We start from the raw sequence: 18,746 nt of genomic DNA, 5'->3' as shown, positions 1-18,746 counted from the left end.
AGTCATGTTGCTGCAACCCATTCTTGCATTTGAATGCAAATTAAAAAGACCAAAGCTTCTTTATCACCTGGAATAAATATCCTTTTATTCAAATGGACTTTATCAGTTTGATTTCTGCACTCTAACGCAAAAAGAAAAGCTCCTTTTGCGCAACATGTCCTGCAAATATTTCACACGTCTCCGAAAAGTCCGCTGTCGGCGGAGTATTAACGAAGGTTTTGGCATTTTGCTTGGCAACTTTCGCAAGCGACGGAAAGAAGCAACAATGAGATGCTGCTCTGGTGCGGCGATATTTTCGCGGTGAAATATGGCTCGGACTAATCTCCCGCGCGCGTAAAGAGCAGCTCCAGACAAGGCGTGCGGGAAGTCGCGATGCACCTGCCTCGCCTGCGGGTAAATAAGGAATCACTACGGCCGCCGGCATGCATATTTCAAACACGTGCGTGCCGTGGCTGCACTCCGCGATCCTTGTGTCCGGCTTTTCATGCTTTTATTTTTACCCTTTGGATCGGCGCTGAGAGGAGATTTCCAGCCCCGGCTGTTTTCTTGCGACGAAACTCTGTTCCGCAATGCGCCGTGCCCAAGTTGGGATCAACGGTCTTCTCCGTTCTCCCAGATCGTTATGCATGTGAGCAGTCACCGTGCGTTTCCCGCTCTCTGTCTGCGACAATTTTGTGCGATTTTAAAAAGGCTTCATCGTACACAGGAGTGCGAATTCAAAACTCCCATTGCTCCCTTGCTCACGTGAAGGAGGTTATCCTGACTTCTGGCAGAGAAAGCCGTTTTATTGTTTACCCTATTTTCAGGGAAAAGAGGGCATAGAGCCTAAAGTGTGATGAACTATAGGAAGTAACAATAGTTTGCACGATACAGTGCAGCATAGCTCCCTATTGCTGCAGTTCCTTTCGGCATTTTCGCAAAGGAGGAACCTCACGGCTCCAAAAAACAAAACTGACATGTGTTCAGATACGAGCGGTTATATCGTTACCTATCCAGAGAGTAGGCACTCCCAGTAAATGGCTCGAATATGCAGTCTAGCCGAGTATCACGTGATATAGGCATACACAACTTTTTTCTGCCTACAGTAGCTGTTCAAACACCCCATTGAGTTTGAATGCTGCGCAAATATGTGCGCCAATCAAGCTCGAAAGGTGCATTAGGGACGTAAAATTTGGAGGGCTTCAGTTGTGATAGGTTAAATAAATGCGCGTTTCGTTTTTGTGCATGAAGGCCGACCAGTCGCACCTGCAGGCTATCCCGGAGTGATTAAAAATGTCCCGCACATGTCTTTGCCTTTGGGTTGTACAGTTTAACTTTCATCTTATCCTGATAGTTTATTAAGTTTTACTTCGTTAACCAACCTCATCAGTATTTGAAGAAACGCAGCAACGAATCAAAATTTTGGCCTTTCGAGCGATCCATTTCGCTACAACCCTTGTACTAATAGCTGTACCTACCCATATAGCACAGTTCATGTGTAGAGTAATTTTCCGGTCTTTTCCCTGAAAAGCAACCGGTGATTGGCGCGCTAAAATATGTCTGTATCTGGCAGGTGAGGACTGGGAACAATACAAAGGGAAAATTTTTAACAAAAAAATGCGGCTATTTAGTAGGGTTACTGGATTTCGCATTATTTGCTGACTGCATGGTTGAGCTCATCCCACGGTACAACGCACGGAAAGGCCCTACGCAGGGATTCGCATTTGCGGTTATAAAGACTACCCAGTATTGTAGAAAACTTTGTCAGTAACCCCTCGGTAATGTACTTAGTTGCGTCTCATGCAACCAGCTAGGAATTACTAAGTTTTTGTATCTTTACCAAATCTACTCACCAAACTTAACTTACCAATATCGCATGCGCAGGTGCTGCCGGCCTGATTATTAGTTTTACATGGTATTCCTGAACGCTGAAAGCACAATGGCAACAAGAAATCTGTCTAAATGCAACTCTTAACAATGAGACGACCTTTCAACCCCTTTAAAAGCTCTCTCTAGAAGCGCTGGAAGATGAGCAGCAGAAGGACTGCAAACAAAATGTTTAGAAGATTGCTAAGAAATCTTCAAAAGCCGATTTCTCGATAAAACTCACATTGTTGTAGCATTATGGCTAGGCTTGGGGGGAAGCCAGTGAGTAATTACTGTTATTATAAAACTTACATCAGTACGACAAAGCGCTTTGGCCAGCTCTTCTGCCTCCTAATCTTCAGAAATAAAGGTATTTGGAGTGCAAAATCCACAAGGACTCTTCGTTCTCTTCTGAAGGAGAGAACGTTACAGCTAATTTCATTCATAAAGAGCGCTTTTTCTAATGATCATCATTCACCAATAATCACCTCATATGTAATGAAATGGTCATTTCATTTTTCTCTCTGATAATTTGTTTAGACTCCGAAGTAGCATTGGTTTATGGTTTATGGGGCTTTAACGTCACAAAACGACTTAGGCTCTGAGGGACCCCTAGGGAACCTCGGGAATATTTTGACCTCTTGGAGTTCTTTAACGTGCACTGACAACGCACTGTACAAAGGACTCCAGAATTTCGCCTCCATAGAAATTCGACCCCCGCGGCCGGGATCGAACCCGCGTCTTTCGGGTCAGCAGCCGAGCGCCACAACCACTTACATCAACGCGGTGGCCGAAGTGGTATCCCCATCTCCACGAACTGCATCACAGCTAGCTTCCATTCAAACGGTATCGAACGCTCGACCTTCGCTCCTAAAATTACGGCGAGTTCGGCACGACCAACAAAAAAAAAACAAAGCCGCTTCTCAGCGACTACTTTCGGCAGTGAAACCCTCTCGCCTGTGGTTCGTCCAGTGCCGGCAAATTTTCCCCCAGGCTCCGCGCAGCTCTCGCCGGCCGCAGGGTTTAGATTCCGCGCAATTTGCGACGCTCCCAGGATTTGCTCTGCGCAGGGGCGCAACTCGCGAGCAAGTAAATAGCCCGGAATCTCCACGGCTGCTCACAATTTCACCCACCGCGCTCTTGGTCTGCTCCCGGTCACCTTCCACCCTCCGCCCGCACCCGTCGGGGTAATCTAATAGCGACCGCTCTGGCATTCTCTTTAGAAAGACGGCGCGTTTGGCAGAGGCCAAAGCGGGTGCGTTCGACACGGACGCCGCCGCTTACCCGGCTCAAAGCGGGTGCAATGGGCGCTCGACGCGGCGAAGTTGAAAAACTTTTCCTTGGGAAGACGAGGCCCAACCCAAGGGAGGGTAAGCCCGAACAGGGAACGCTAATGCAATTTTCTCGCATGGAGATTGTTGAGCCCTCGCGGGCTCTCCCGGTGCGCACACACGAACGAGAATGCCACACGCTACAGCCTTCAGCGTTCTCGTCCTTCGTTGCTTCCCAGCTGCTCGACCTCAGCCGCTATTGAGACGCGGTGCGGTGCTCTCTTTAGTGGAACAAACGTTCGTCTAGCGGCTGTACTTAGCCAGAATCGTAAAGTCGTCGCGAAAACGCCGTTTGAGTATACTGTCTCGAGGGTAGCATGGAGTCGCAGCCGTATTACGTTCCGCCGTTTAATCATGTCCAGTGCCGTCTGAGGACAAAATGTGTTTTTTTTTTCCGTGTTTGTGTATGTGCGTGAGAGAGAAATGGCGTAGTAATTGTCTCACGTCTTGGCGGACTCCACAACTGCGAAGAGAAAATGTGTCTCGAGGTGCTTATTTCGTTGTTGTTTTGGGAAGGTGTTAACACTTTTCCACCGCGCGAGGAGGACGTGGAAACGCCTCCTGTCTGCGCTGTTGCAAACCGGTTCAATTGCCGCTTCCACTAAGGTAGCGCGAAGTTCACACAACAGCCAAGAAAGCACTGGGACGACGCCCAGGGAGCCGTCATTAGAAATGTCCATACACCGCCAGGACAGGATATCGATAAAATAAAAGTTTGTCCGGCAGTGGACGTAGATCGGCTGCTGGCAGCGGTGGTTATGATAAAAATAGATCACTGATTTTGTAATGCGACAGCATTATCAGCTTCGCAACGGCAAAAAACTGGCGTTGTGATTTTTAATAAAATTATGAAAAAACCGCGGCACTGTGGTCTGTCATGAATTTCGAAAAAAATCCCAGGGTTGTGGTTGTCATGAAATTCGCTGATTGGTCAAGGCAGTTATGCCATCATGAGGTGATATGATGTGCCTCCTGCCACATCTGACGCCGCACCCACTCTAGCCATCCGTTACTGCTACTTAGTCAATCACCGAATCATGATCGCCACCTAGAGAAGCACTAGACAATACTGCACGCTTTTAACACGATAAAGTTTTCATTTTATCTTACTCATATTCTCTCCAACCTACTTCATTGGGCGTACCCTCATTCCTGGTTTTCATCAGTTGAGTCCTTTTACTTAAATGGCTTGAGCAGCCTGCCATCTAATTTTCATACCGAATGAGCGAGCAGATATCAGTTCCTTGTACAATCCTGTTAACCGAGCTTTCAAATGCGATAGCGCTAATGTCCCCGTTGCTCAGAAAATTCGTCGTCGGCGCTGTGAGCGAAAAATCACGAGCATGACTGGCAGGTGGTCCCCCGAGGCAAACCTAAGAGGTAGGTGGGTTACCTCGGCCACGCGACTTTGCGGCGCCTTTAGAGCCTGCCCACCAGATTGCGAGCAAACTGGCAACCGTGGCGTTTGAGAGTTAAATTAATAATTGATCGTTCAAGAAGAGCAACTCAGGTCACAAATGGTACACCAGTAGGAGCACCTGCTGACGCAGACCAGTGACGCATCGCTGAACCGCTGCATCTCAGCGCCAGGAAGGGTATGAGGGCTCCTTGCTATTTACGAATGTAAAGTAGAGAATGACCACCTGCAAATATGTGAATTAACACATTGCGCTATCACGTCACTCCGTTAACGCAGAGCTCAAATATCACCTCCATTTTATTTTTCCGAGCTTTGGTTTCGGAAGTAACTACGAACTCTAGTCCTTTCTGCATCTGCGCAGGTACCATCTATGCAACTTAAGACGATAATTATTTTGCGTCCACTCACACTCTGACTGAGAGTGAGCGCAGCCTGCGCAAGTATGCGAGGCCTATTGACGTACTGTTCCGAGTCATCGTCACATTGTTTGCCCAGACGCTCCCAGAACTCGAGTCTGCCGTTGCAAAACCAGGACGGCAAAACAGCGAAATCCTTTTGGCGGTTGCTTCACAACTCGCGGGAGGGTAATTTTTTTTTTGCTCTGAAGTAACAAGATTGCCTCTCTCAACCCGCAGGTGTCGTGGAAAAGAAAGATAAATAGAAACTGCGAACAGCTAAGTGACAGCGTCTACGCGTGTGGGTGAGGCGCAGACACGTACCGCGTCGCAAATGCAGCCGCATTCACAATGCATGCGTAGGGAGGCACTTTGTAGGGACTTTGGTTGGGAAGTAGCGCCTTTGGAACGAAAGACCGCTGCGTCCGTCACGACTTAAGTGAAGGAAATTGGCAGGGAAAATGTTTTTGGCTTTATCGCCGAGGAAGATATGGTGCCATTGGCACGAAAAAGAACCAACGGAACTCTTCAATAGGATTTTTTACTGTTCACCCACCCTCCGCTAGGGTTACTTTTAGGCACAAAGACGACGTATATGCGATGCACGAACTTGGAATAGAGAATGGGAGGTCAGAGTCCGACTAGTATTCTCATGGAAAAGACTTTGCATGCAGGCAACGATTGGACCAGAAAAACCGCAAGAAGCGTTTTTTTTTTTTTGTAATAGCAGTTCTACATCATACCATATTTTTCAGAAAGAAAAATGTTCACAAACAGAAAAGCACAATGAAATATTTTGCTGGGTGGAGTCGCGTTGGAGAATAATTTCGTCACCTTATAGTTGCGGTTAGAATCATGTCTGCATAGCTAACACTAAACTTTTTTAAAATGAAATCGCGTGCCTCCAACCTGCGCGACGTCGCGGCGTGGTTACTCAGTTAACTAAGTACAAAGCCAACCATTGCTTGATGCTGCAGCTTGATGGATACTAGAGCACTTTCCGACTACTCTCCTACAAGTAATGAGCTTACTTTACAACGAAAGACATGTTAAAGACAGCATTGCTCTCAAAGCATCCCGAAGGGCGCTTTAATTTTAATGGACAAACTTGAACCAAGGCGATCTGCATTCCGCTTTTCCTATATTTATTTATAAATTCTGTGCCTTGAATAACATAACGCAACAAGAAAACATTTTGAACATTTCACAGCTATATACTTACAAACAGCCCATGGTGGATATAACAAGCTGTAACATAACTCTCTAACGATTTAACATAAACGGGTATATATATGACTAGGGCATAGGAGAAAATCTGCCACTAGTAGACTGAGCACTCACACCAACAATTCAAGATGTGGCGGTTTTTCTATTTTTGATTAAAATTTGAAGTTAGTAACCGTGACGTGTAAGGTAAAGTAACAGCTGACTGCAGATTGGCAGCATCAAGAGCAATATATTAGGATTGAACTGCAAGCCAGGAAACATGCGGTAGTAAAGTGTGTTCAAGAATACTGGCAAATTGAAAAAGAATTTGACAAATGTGATCTTTGTGGTAGGTTACATCTAAATGAAACAAAATGCAGTAAGGGTAACCAACTTGAAAAACTAAGCTTAATATAAGAAGCCAAGAGATGTTAAAACAGCGTGAGGGTTGATTTTGGACATCTTTGACTGCAGTATTGTCTGAAAACGTTCCATATCAAGAAAAGCATCACAACTCTATACATCATAGAATACTTGCGTTCTCAGGTTCAGTTTTATGTGGCGTTATTGCACTTTTTTTTCACCCCCCTCCCCCCAAAAAGTTGACATTGTTGTGCTGCTTCTTCTTTATCAAGGTGCCACTTCTCAAGTCCTCTATATTCAATGTTTTTGAATAACATTTCTTGCTCTCAGTTACGGGAGTCGCATGCATTTTTTGAAAATGGCTTACTGGAGAAATACAATTTTATATACTCTGCATAAAAATTAGTCCCTTCACAGTGCACTTGTAGCCAGTTTTGAGAAATATTTCTGCGGCTAATGAATCTCAAATCTTTAGTTCACATTATTCGTTCCGAATATGACTAAGCTGCTGTAAACAATGCTGAAAATAAACTGTTCTGAATGACATACGCAGAAAACACACACTGTGGGAACTATAAACATCACTAACATCGTTACTTAGCGGCTATAAAAAGCCTTACAACCAACGGCACTTGTAGCAGCTGTACGCACAGTCACCTGAAAGTAAAACTGACTAATTCGTAATGAATGTGTGTGCGGCATACAATAGTGTACCCAAGCAGTTTAAGCCGCTAGTAGGTCAGGTATATTGAGCACGCGTGAAAACATCCTTAGGCGCTGAAGTGCTTGCTAAACTTAGAAGTACTCTTGTAGCAACCAAAGCTACTACAGGCAATGTATTGAGACTCCCAGTGCACTAGGCAAATCATTTTACCGCAGAATCCTGGTGTGTTCACATTACATAAAGCAAACAGCTTAAAAACGCGAATTAACAATTTAAAGAATTTCACTGGGAAGAAAGCAGAACTGCCCTTGTCCCCCAAATATTTGAGTGGATTCAAAAAATGTTTGTTCTTTCCTCACGATAGTTAATTTGCGCAGGGAAAAACTTATGAGGTGCACTTAGTTTTCCTACGTGCGTAATTGCGAAAGCTGTGTGCGTTCCGCCATTTGAATTTGCTTCTTGGGGCTTGGATAAGTTGCCGAGCTGGTGTCCGCTGCGTTAACATGCCTGCGCCATCTGCTGCGCCAGCTCGTACACTGCGAGGTGGGTTTTAAGTGGGTGCCGCATGATGGCGCTATGACGCGTCTAGAAAGAAATGCATTTTTATTTATTATTTTTTTTTAAACTTTGTTCCTTCGGGCAACATACAAGTACTGCCCGCGAGGCAATTGCCCGAAACATACTTTTGTAGTCGGTGAAGTGAGACATCTGTAATTTTTCTGCTCGTCATTACTCACGACCGCCTTCCTCCATATCTCTAAGATATGTATCTAAGACAACTCTACATTCACTAGACCCGCTTCGTAGAATCGTCCCTGTTTGGCACGTCGCAGGCCGGGTTTGTTTCACGCCTACGTAATAATTTTTCTTTATTTTCCTGCATTGACAGTCGTGCCTTGTTGGGCTATGGATTGAATTGTGGATTATTATTTGGCTTGTTGGATGCCTACGGATTAGATTGTGGATTGCCTATGGATTCGTGAAAGCGTGACACATCCTATCGACACCAATTAAGCCTTAAAATGCTTAGGCCTTAATACTCTTTCCACCGACTCATGCTCCGGGGTCACCGTAATGTATTCAGTGGTGTTAATGTTTGTTAAAAATAATTTTGTACATCATAAATCTAGGCTGCTCTCTAGCTGCCGCCGATCTATATTATCTCAAAACTAACTCCGGCAGCCTTTCATGCATTCGAGGGGAAGCGTTCGCAAGCAGCGCTAAATATCTTTTTTTTTTCCGGGGGGAGGCAGCAAGAGTTTTTTGTTTGTTATTCGAGCCAACACTTATATTCCTATCGCCTCCATCTTCAAACGGTCAACCACATGCTTTGTCGCACGCATGTTACCCCTTCCCATGTCACCTTTACTTCCACAGACGGCTTCAAAATAGTTTTGCAGCCATTTACGTTCTCCTTGCAAATGGAAGAAGCGACCGAGGGTTTCTCCTACACACAAAGCCCCGGACATTGCTTTCACCACTTCGGATATTATGATTATCAAGGGGACTTAGTTTTCATATTCTCGGCATCCCACTTGAATAAAATGCCACGGGCAATGGAAATGGAGAACAGAACAGAGACACTTTCTCTGTTCGTTCAAAACCTGAATGAGGAAGTGTATCCTTCATTTTAAACAAAACAGTCCCCATAGAACGGGGAACTGGACGGAGAGAGGCACATGACGAGCGCTGTTCATGTGCCGAAACTACTCATGTGCGTTTTTTCCTTAAGTTCCAAACCTTTAGTGCTGTTTTGTTTTGCACAAACCAGTATCAACTTCCCAAGCTTTCTGTTGTGTTTCAGATGCAGATGAGAAACGCGTTCCTCACATCTGTGCGTAAATAGCGAATGGCCTTCATTGAACAAGAAGAAAGAAAGTGAACTCTCTAGGCGGAGTTGCTGAGGAGGAAGATAAGGACTCAACAAGCCAGCATCACTAAGGATTTCTACAAAAGGAAGATGACAGTAATGAAGCTGATAAGCACTGATATATCTAAAGTTATGTCCGGCATAGCCTCTTTCTTCACAGTGCACAGTCAAGCCGGAATGAAACCCGAGCAGATTTGGGCTGCTACCTTTCCACCTTGAAGCAAAATAATGATTTAAAACCTTGTAATGATTATTAATTTGTGTAAACGCTTTGCCAAGAGACTTGAATTAGTCTATTTGTACACTGTAGCTGAAAGTAGAGACAAAATATTTTTGTTTATTCACAGGTGCCGTTGGCGTTTCATTCCGGACTGACTGTCAATTCGCTGATGCGAAAAATGATACATATCCTTGATGCAGTTTCTAATGAGTCAAATACGTGGGCTCGTGCAGTCAACTGTTTGATGGATGGTTGCCGTAGAGAGATTGGCGTGCAAGCAATCAACGACAGCGCAGTGGCAAACTTAGTCATTTACATATGCCCCATAAAATTTTTATCTTCGCGCCTTAGCAGTGATTTCTACAGTATAAACAGTAAAAAAACCGCGTCCACCAGGCTTTAAGGCCACCTCTAGAAGCCCTGCCAAGCTGATGCGGTGAGAACAGATATTACTTCCTTATTTACCTAACACCGGAAAGCGTTCATAGTTTGGGTAAAAAGAAATTTGACACAAGATTTATCTGTTTGCAAATAAGATGAAATAGCGCCTTAATATTTAAAATATATGCATTTAATTACTTACCAGATGTCCATTAGGCCGGTCATCATACACTGCAGTATTACAGTTCACATCAGTGGATTTGCGCATTAAAGAAGAATGGGCTGTTAATATCTTCTATTCAAGATTTAGTTCAGTTCCTCAGTGAATTTTCATTTTGGCGCGGAGGACCGCGTATCTGCACTAATTGAGAATAAAAAGTTTACTGCACTTTTACGTTGCTGATGCGCATGGAATCGTGCACTACGAAGCTCGGTAAAAGCAAAACGATATTATTAAACAAATGTTGCGGAATAAAGAAGCTCAGGCGAGTGACAACTTTGTTCTGAGACAGCGTCAAAGCCATGCGCGATGAAGAGAAAAACGCGCCTCGTAGAATCTTCGCTGAAAATTTTGCATAAAGCAATCCTGAATAGAAAACATCTGATCCGAACTTTAAGACTTTTCAACACGCATCGCTAAGAACACCCGCATGCAAAGAAGGAAGCCGGAGGAAATGGATATACAATTTAAATGACAACGGGGTATCTCAAGCGAATCGTAAGCGAGGCTTCTTGCATACGCGTCGTCCAGCGTAAGAATTGTGATTCAAATTCTACTTCGTGAAAATTGAAACAGCTCAAGTTGGAGGAAGAGAAGTGGCAGGACAGACGAGATTCTGGTGGTGGCGAAGGCTGACAAACAAACGCTCCCGAAAATACTGGGCACCGTCCGTCTGCATCTAAAAGAAAGTGTGAAACTAAAACATTCAAGAGCGGGAAAAAGGTCGAGCGTCCACGGAGAATGCGCTGGCACAATCCCCTGAACTCGGAAGTTCTCCTTCAACGGCGAGCGCCTCTATCACTTCCAGAGAACATTTCATGTTTCGTTGAAAACAATAACAAAACTTTCAGAAAGGCAATCCACAAATTTTTTTCGCATTTAGTGTTCCCACATTTTAATATTTCTTCTTTCTTCCCTATAGAATTTAACAGCCTTACAATATATCTTGCAATAACTTCGCGTGACAACCTCTCGTGACAAATGCGGTCCAAAATGCTCGCGAGACCAAATTGAGGCAGTGATGATTAGAAGGTTGGGGGTTTCGTGTGTCAGCACCACTTCAATAACAATGCTGGAAAAGGGACTGTCAATTATTGGGGAAGCATAATCGTTGTGTTTTTTTGGTCTGATCATTTGGTTTTGTTGTTGCTGTTGTATTTTTGTCCTTGACATGGGTGCTCAGAATCTTTCCCTGTAGTCTGCGTGTTTATCCCCGATGCCGCTGAAATAAATATTTCATTTGATAGTCAGCGCTGTGTGCTTCCTCATTCTTCGTCATCTTCGTGTGTGCGCTTCAGACTGCTCTCTTACCTTCAAGAGAAATTAAATGCATCATGGGAAGTAGCGGGGCCAGTTGGGCCAGTTGGTGCGCACTGTTTTAAGTTGAAAAATGAACCAACTGGCCCCGCTACTTCCCATGATGCATTTAATTTCTTCTACACAGTGCTGTGTCTGTGTGTTTCTTGACTGTGTCCTGTCCCTGCGCACTGTTTTAAGTTGAAAAATGAACCAACTGGCCCCGCTACTTCCCATGATGCATTTAATTTCTTCTACACAGTGCTGTGTCTGTGTGTTTCTTGACTGTGTCCTGTCCCTGCGCACTGTTTTAAGTTGAAAAATGAACCAACTGGCCCCGCTACTTCCCATGATGCATTTAATTTCTTCTACACAGTGCTGTGTCTGTGTGTTTCTTGACTGTGTCCTGTCCCTGCGCACTGTTTTAAGTTGAAAAATGAACCAACTGGCCCCGCTACTTCCCATGATGCATTTAATTTCTTCTACACAGTGCTGTGTCTGTGTGTTTCTTGACTGTGTCCTGTCCCTGCGCACTGTTTTAAGTTGAAAAATGAACCAACTGGCCCCGCTACTTCCCATGATGCATTTAATTTCTTCTACACAGTGCTGTGTCTGTGTGTTTCTTGACTGTGTCCTGTCCCTGCGCACTGTTTTAAGTTGAAAAATGAACCTTCAAGAGGCTCCATTACCAACTAGCCGTCAAAAACCTCGTAACGAAAAAGCTGCCTTTTCTTTTGAGGTATGTAAACTTTAACAAGGAAAAGTGCAGATACCTATCACTCTGGTTGTCTACACAGATATTGGGCTTCGCATTGCGAATTGGGCTGCTTCATATAGACCTTCAAACGACAGTTCTTACTGTCTTGCTTGTTCGATACAGCTTTTCTATGAATCATCGCTATATAGAATTTATTATGCCCTTCATTTGCAGATGCTGCACGCTATATCCGATCTTGCAGCATCACCATATATTTCGGCGAGTTCACCTTAGGTTTATCACCCACAGCCACTTTAAAAGAGGGAGACACATTTCCACACGCTAAATGCGCAGTCGTGGGATTCGAATCAAATATCTTTTAGACATATAATTACCTTCCTACTGTCTCTTTGATGAAAGCCAAAAGCTAGAAAATTAAGTCAAAACATTTACCCTATGCCTTCCTTCATGTGTAGGCTATACCGAGGCTCTGATTTCCGTACCCTAGTCTCTTCAGTACACGAAGCACAAGAAAGGCAGTCCCTTCGTGTTCTTTGCTCTGGCTATGTGTTTCAGTTTACGCCAATCTACAGATTACACAAGCTTACGAAAAAGGCCTCCAGAGGAGGATGAAATCCATACATTAAATGTTTGCTGCAGATATATATTTTCTTGCCCTGGCACTTAAGAGGACCTTAAAGCCAGCGTTTGAACTTTATACGGAGCAAGTGCATGTAAATGTACAGTTTTATTTTATATATCTCTCCTTTTCATTCAGGCGCCTTGAGAGTTTTATTACGGTCATCATTTTTCAGGCACGACGTATTCCGTTCTTCACCACTGCTCCCCAAAATCATCATTAGGAAAATTGCTCTTTTTTCATAGATTCTCCCATCTGAGAGAAAATAACGCCTAAATGCTGACGGCTGTTTTGCCCTTTTCGAATATTGTAATGTTTTCTTTTTTGTGGCCTTCACTGACGCAGAGAGTTTGCTGCTTCACCGAGTCTCGCGAACGCAAGCGCATAGAAGAAAGGAAAAGTGAAAATAAAAGCACTGCCGCTTACCTCTCCCTAAACGATCACGTCGAGTCGAGCGTTCACGGGCTGTCCGTCAGCAACACTTCCGCTCGGCTGATCGCAGTCCTCGGCGGCGGCAAACTGCGGCGAGATTAAGCGTCCGGGAAACTGTAGTTGCACAACACGCGAGCCCTCCGGATCCTAGGAAAAGAATCCGTATGTCCTCGAGGCGAGCCGCTTGCAGCAGGCAAGTGCACCAAAGGAATGTCTCACCACAATCCCTGCACAGCCGAGTTCTTCGTGCGTCTTGTTCTCAATCTTATTCTTTCACAAGTTCGCCTAGGTAGCTGCTTCCGATCAGTCTTGTACCACACTGTACCGTCCTGACGGGTAACCAAGTTTGTAAGTGGGCTTTTCTCTTGGGAACCCGCTTGGGGTTATCTCGCTGCTCTGTCTTTCATTTTTGCTTCCGCAAACACAAGCAATCATAAGTGCTTGCCTCTATTTTTAAACGCCTTTGTTGAGAGAAAAGTTTCAGATAGCTGTTTTGCACTGTTACGGCCGGAAAAATCCACACACGCGCGTACGATAAATTGAGCACAGAAAGATGCAACGTATCAGTTCAGAGAAGTAAAGAGAGACGCTTAGCGGCGTTCGTTTTTTTTTAAGAGCTCAGGCTTTTGAATTTGATTACTGGTTATTGGAACATCTTTTTTATTTACATTTTCTTTTAATTGCGATTAGAGAGGTCAAGCGCCGTTTAGATTTTCTCTCCTGTAGTTTGTGTTGCTGCTGCCTCAGTTCACAAGATTGGCTAGTATATATAAGACTATGACAAGACTTGTGTTCTGTTCACCTCAACTGTGTGCACCTCGGGTGCAGCGTACCTTGCCCCCTGCTCCGCTATTTAACTGACGCAAATGATTGCATTTGTAAGTTGTTTCGCTTCGAAACACGAATAGTTTGACTAAGACCAGTGGAAATTTGAAATCCAAAGATTGTAATAGGTGTTCTTGAGGAAGCAGTGCAAGTTCTTACGCTCAGCAGTAAGAAAAAATGCCAGCCCTTTTAAAGTGAAAGCGCGAGCGATGCTGTTTCTTCTCTTGAACTTTCACGGTAAGTGTTGTAAGCTGGAAGTACTTTACACACACACTACGAACGACAAATACTTTTACAAAACGAGCTGTCTACGGTAAAGATTGTGAACTTGTTTTCAGTTCAAGAATTTTGAGCAGGTACAAAAGCGCTTGAGGAGTGTCTCCTGTAATGGCAAAAACTGACTGGAACTTCAGGCCAGTTTTCTTTACCACAAAAGCTAAAAGAAGGACGTTGTCGGCCGCCTTCGGAAGTATGAATTATTCCCAACTTCACTAACTGCAAATTTTCTGTGCGTCACAAAAATACAGCCTCTCTATGTACAGTGTGCCTGCTTTTGCTTCTGCAAAGGCCGGTCTGTGCTATATGAAGCAAAGTTGTGGCGCGGAAACTGATGATGTTTTCACCTCAAAACAACGCCGGAAATCGCCAAGGCGGCGTCTGGAAACGAGTATCCGATCTATTACGGGTGTGGAATGCAATGAATACGTTAGTTATGTCATTGCTTCAAGGAATTGCAGGTTTGAAACGGAAAAACATGCTTTTACACTCCGATGTTTGAAATGACAATGACTGATTTAATTTCTACATTGGCACCGCACTCGGTTGATTGCAGCAAAGAGAACAAAAAATATTTTTGAACCAACAATAACTACAACTTCTTATCCAAACAAAATTTTCCCACATCATTTTACCTCTATTCTGCTTAATTCCTTACTAAAACTAAGCGCGTCAGCTTCGAAGGAATTTTTTCGATAGATAAGCGAAGCTAAAGTTGCCCCTTACGCCCCAAAAAATGTGGAGGCCGTAGGGTATGTTCAGTACCCTCGAAAAACTTGGAAAGTTCAGGCCTTATTTTATATGTGCGTGAACTGAAGTAATGCCATAATTACCGCGTGAAGTGTTCGCTAATACATGCAACAGCCAGCGGTAGCCGAAATCTGCCATTTGAGGTTCAGATCTCGACAGAGCTGCATCTCATGCCCTTAATATTGGCCGAAGCGCGCAGTCAGGCAGTTTGCGCAGAGATAGTGCAGCTCCGTATATTTACACGATAATTAAAGGAGGTTGGATACATGCATATTCATTAAGAAATGCAACCGCGGGTGGAAATCGGTCTGAAGTGGGAAGTCTTCACCTGAGGTGGTTTGTTCACGAGTATAAGCGCCCTACTTGCTTTTTGTCGTATTCGCTTCAATGAATAAATTTTTGGCCTATCGAAAGAAGCAAAATATTCCAGACATGCAGTTGTTCTTCCGCTACCGTAAAGTTTTCACTGGCGTCGAACTTTCCGCACAGAACTCACTTGGTTGATAAATAGGAACGAAAAAATAGAAAAGGCAGCAGTTTGAGCCATGAAATGCCCAGGAAACGTCGCAGGATGCAGCACCAGTTTAGCATCACACAAGCACCACAATTGTCGGATGATGAAACAGTGTTCGAGCCGTGCAAAATCCTCTGGCGCACAAAACCACGGCACGAAGCGGCGCACAGTGAGCAACAGGTGGTTGACTGCGGTGAGTGCAAGGTTCGTCGGACGAATCCTACTTGGGCTCGTCGAACTCCGAAGAGCGCAGTGAGGAAAAAAGTATCCGGAGCGTGGCGAGTTGTAGAGAGATTACTGAGAATGTATGATCCAGGGCGGGCGAGACAGACTGCTCGTCGACGCTCACCACCAATCAGAGGCGCGGCCAGCGCGCGGTCCCGAGTCGCGGGGACGACTGGCGGCCGCGTGTACCGCGCGCGCCGACCTCCTTCTCGCCTGTGCTGCCCCAGCCGCGAACACGGCGCCACCGCTGCCGCCACCCGGCTGCCCTGCGCGCACGCGCTGGTGGCAACCAGCGTCATAGCACTCCCTTCGCTCCCTTGCATTTAGGCTCTCACCTCTTCTCCTCCCTTCTCTACCCTGTCTCAAGATTCTCACCTCCTCTCCTTCCCCTCTTCCCTCTCGCTGTCGCCCGAATATCAGTCTAGGGAGAGGCATCGCTTTGTACTTGCCCTGTGCACCCCGCTAACTGTCGGACACATATAGTGGTTCTTCGAAGAGCCTCCGTCGTTCCGGATCGCCGCTGCTTGCCTGCGTGCATCCAACCGTAGAAGGGCTGCGTGTGAATGCGTGCTTGCACGCTCAACGACGTCTCAGTCGTTGGGCTAATGAATGCGCCAGCTACGGCGGAGCGCCGTTTCATATCTTTATGGCACCCTATTCAAGGTGTTGTTCATCGCTTTGCTGCGCCTGCGCTCAGCGTGTTTCCGCATTACGCAAGCGGTTCTGGACTTACGGACGTTCGTTTGTGAGCGTTCCTCGCCTATTGCAATTGGGCTATATTGGAGTGGTAACAGCGGTCACGGACGTATGTTATCATATTTTGCTGCTATTTTTGCGGCGCACTGTTTTAAGAGGAAGGATTGTTCGGTAATAGAGCAAAAGCTAAATCAGAGAGGTAAAACTGCACGCAGGACGAGCAAAGATTATTACAAAAGGGTATTTAAGATTGGGAGGAAGGTACAATATGAAACAGCAGGACCCCTTCTGGCGAAACTGTGGATTCTATCACAATGGTGGCGCAACATTGAGTTGGTAATAAAATAAAACAAAAAGATGTGTTTCTGGAAGTACAGTTATCGCGTTGTAAGATAAAATAAAGCGAAAGTTATCTCTTAAAAGGATGCATTCACGTCCGCAGCCAGAAATTTCTCTAGCAGCGCCACGTTGCAAGCCTGTGGTGACGCTGTGAGACCGTTACGGAAGTGTTGCTGCTTTCACGGAGAACGAGGAGCCGTTTTTTTTTACATAACATACGACCTGCCTACGCAGCAGCTGTTTTGCTCGCTCTGTATTCGCATATTGCGGTCTCCCCTCTTCTCCTCGGTTCGGCCCCCTCGCCCTCTTCATCTCCAACACCCCCCCCCCCCCCTTTTCCGTTTTTGTTAGTGGTGTGTTCATACTATTCAAGTCATTTAATCATACACTGCGTGTTTGACTGAAACAGGCATGCGATCTGGAACATTAGTCAAGGCTCAGGCCTGTCTGAATAGCGAATAATTACTAATAATTAGAAATGACGGAGTAATTACTCATTAGCTTACACCTACGCTCAGCCATACGACTAACGCTGGTAATCAATTACTCCTTCACTTGAAATCTTCATCAAACTTGTAGGACTGCCAAAAATGGATTGGCGAATCTAACATCTCTATATATGAGCTTGGATATTAGACTGCCGTCGGACTTCTCATCAAAGGGATTCTAACCTTACTTTACATATTGTATAGCAAGAGCGGACATCTCCATCGACAGTGAGTATACTTAGTTGCTACCGGATTAGGTACACACCCACGCTCGTCCTTTTAAACCACCATGAGCGCTTTCTTCGCCGTTAACCAGCCGTAGCGTACAGCAGAGGCCTACGGTTGCCTCCATACCGCTGACCCTTCCGTTTTGCCTTTCATATAATCGTTCTCTTGAGTGCTTCTTAAAGCAACGGAGATATATGGAGACGAAGTATGAACCAGCCAGAGAGGCGTGTGCTGATGTTCTTCGAGCAGCAGCAAGAAACTTGAAGAACATGATGAATTTCGCCAATAGTCACACGACTAATATTGCGCCATTTTAGCTAGCACTGTGCTACTAGCGTGTGTACAACATGGAGCTCGCTATTACGGTGTATGTCACGATTTAATGACAAAAACATGCCTGGCGCTGAAGCGTTTTCGCAAAATGGAGACCCGAGGCAGGAAATATTCTTTTGTAGTTCACTGTAATCTACTGCCTGCCACCGCCTTGGGCAGCCGAGGAAAACTGCTCGAGAGGCGAAGAAGATGTGGGGAAATAGTAGGAAGAAATTGCATTAAATTTTGTGTAGTCTTTAGATTTGTCTAGCCACCGCAGTCACTCAGAGGTTATGATGCTCGGCTGCTCCCCCAAAAGACGCGGTTTCAATCCAGGCCGCGGTGGTTGCATTTCAATGGAGGCGAAATGCTAGAAGCTCGTGCACTGCGCGACGCTCGTGCACGCTAAAGAACCTCGGGTGGTCGAAATTAACAGGAGCCCTCTACTGCGGTGTCCCTCATTGCTGAGTTGCTTAAGAACGTTAAACCTCTTAAACCAATTTGTTCTCCTCAACTCTGCTGTTAATTCCACTAGAGCTCCGTCCACTCAATTTTTTTCCTGCATTTTCTTTTTATTCTACCGTTTGCTTATGAATGGTTCCCTATTTTCTCAGTTCGTCCCGCAAAAGAGAGCGAATTTTTGATAGTATGATCTCTATATTAGCACTGAGAGTGGTTGCCTGCTCAGATATACCTCTTTTTTTATGCTTCCTGCACTGGACACCAAATGATTGCGTCGAAGCCTAAGTGTGACGTTATAGATGGTAGCAATGCTACTGCGGGAGCTGTTTTCCTTGGGAATCTACCAGACCCCTAGATAAATGACCTAGCCTTTCGAAGCACCACGCGATCAATTTGCGGGAGTTGTTGGCTGAAGAGGACTCACAAGAGCTGCTCTGCGGGCACAGGCCAGAAACCGGCACACTCTTCGGCAAAGAGAAATGTGAGGGAGGATGTGGGAAAAGTTACAGACAGTCCCAACCATTGTTATGCACGCAGCATTAAAATGTATGGCTTGGCCCATACGTCGGGAAAGAAATTAAGCAGCAATTTTGGTTACGCTATGCTTTTCATTTCCACAGCTGCGCCAAAAGCACACTAAGGAAATAGGAA

General features: G+C 45.2%; 1 protein-coding gene across 1 annotated transcript in view; it reads right to left on the bottom strand.

The window, feature by feature from the left end:
* Nucleotides 1-15,804, bottom strand: part of LOC149371570 (putative G protein-coupled receptor No18) — a 153,212-nt gene extending 137,408 nt beyond the window's left edge. Inside the window, exon 1 of the mRNA XM_089565851.1 lies at nt 12,975-15,804. The gene's annotated coding sequence lies outside the window, so the exon portion shown is untranslated. The remainder of the gene's footprint in view (nt 1-12,974) is intronic.
* Between the last annotated feature and the right edge of the window lie 2,942 nt (nt 15,805-18,746).

This window comes from Amblyomma mixtum, chromosome 1 (assembly GCF_055824585.1).
Source record: "Amblyomma mixtum isolate Tamu chromosome 1, ASM5582458v1, whole genome shotgun sequence".
Lineage (NCBI taxonomy): Eukaryota > Metazoa > Arthropoda > Arachnida > Ixodida > Ixodidae > Amblyomma > Amblyomma mixtum.
Note: the sequence above shows the minus strand (reverse complement) of the source record. Positions and strands in the feature narration are given on the sequence as shown.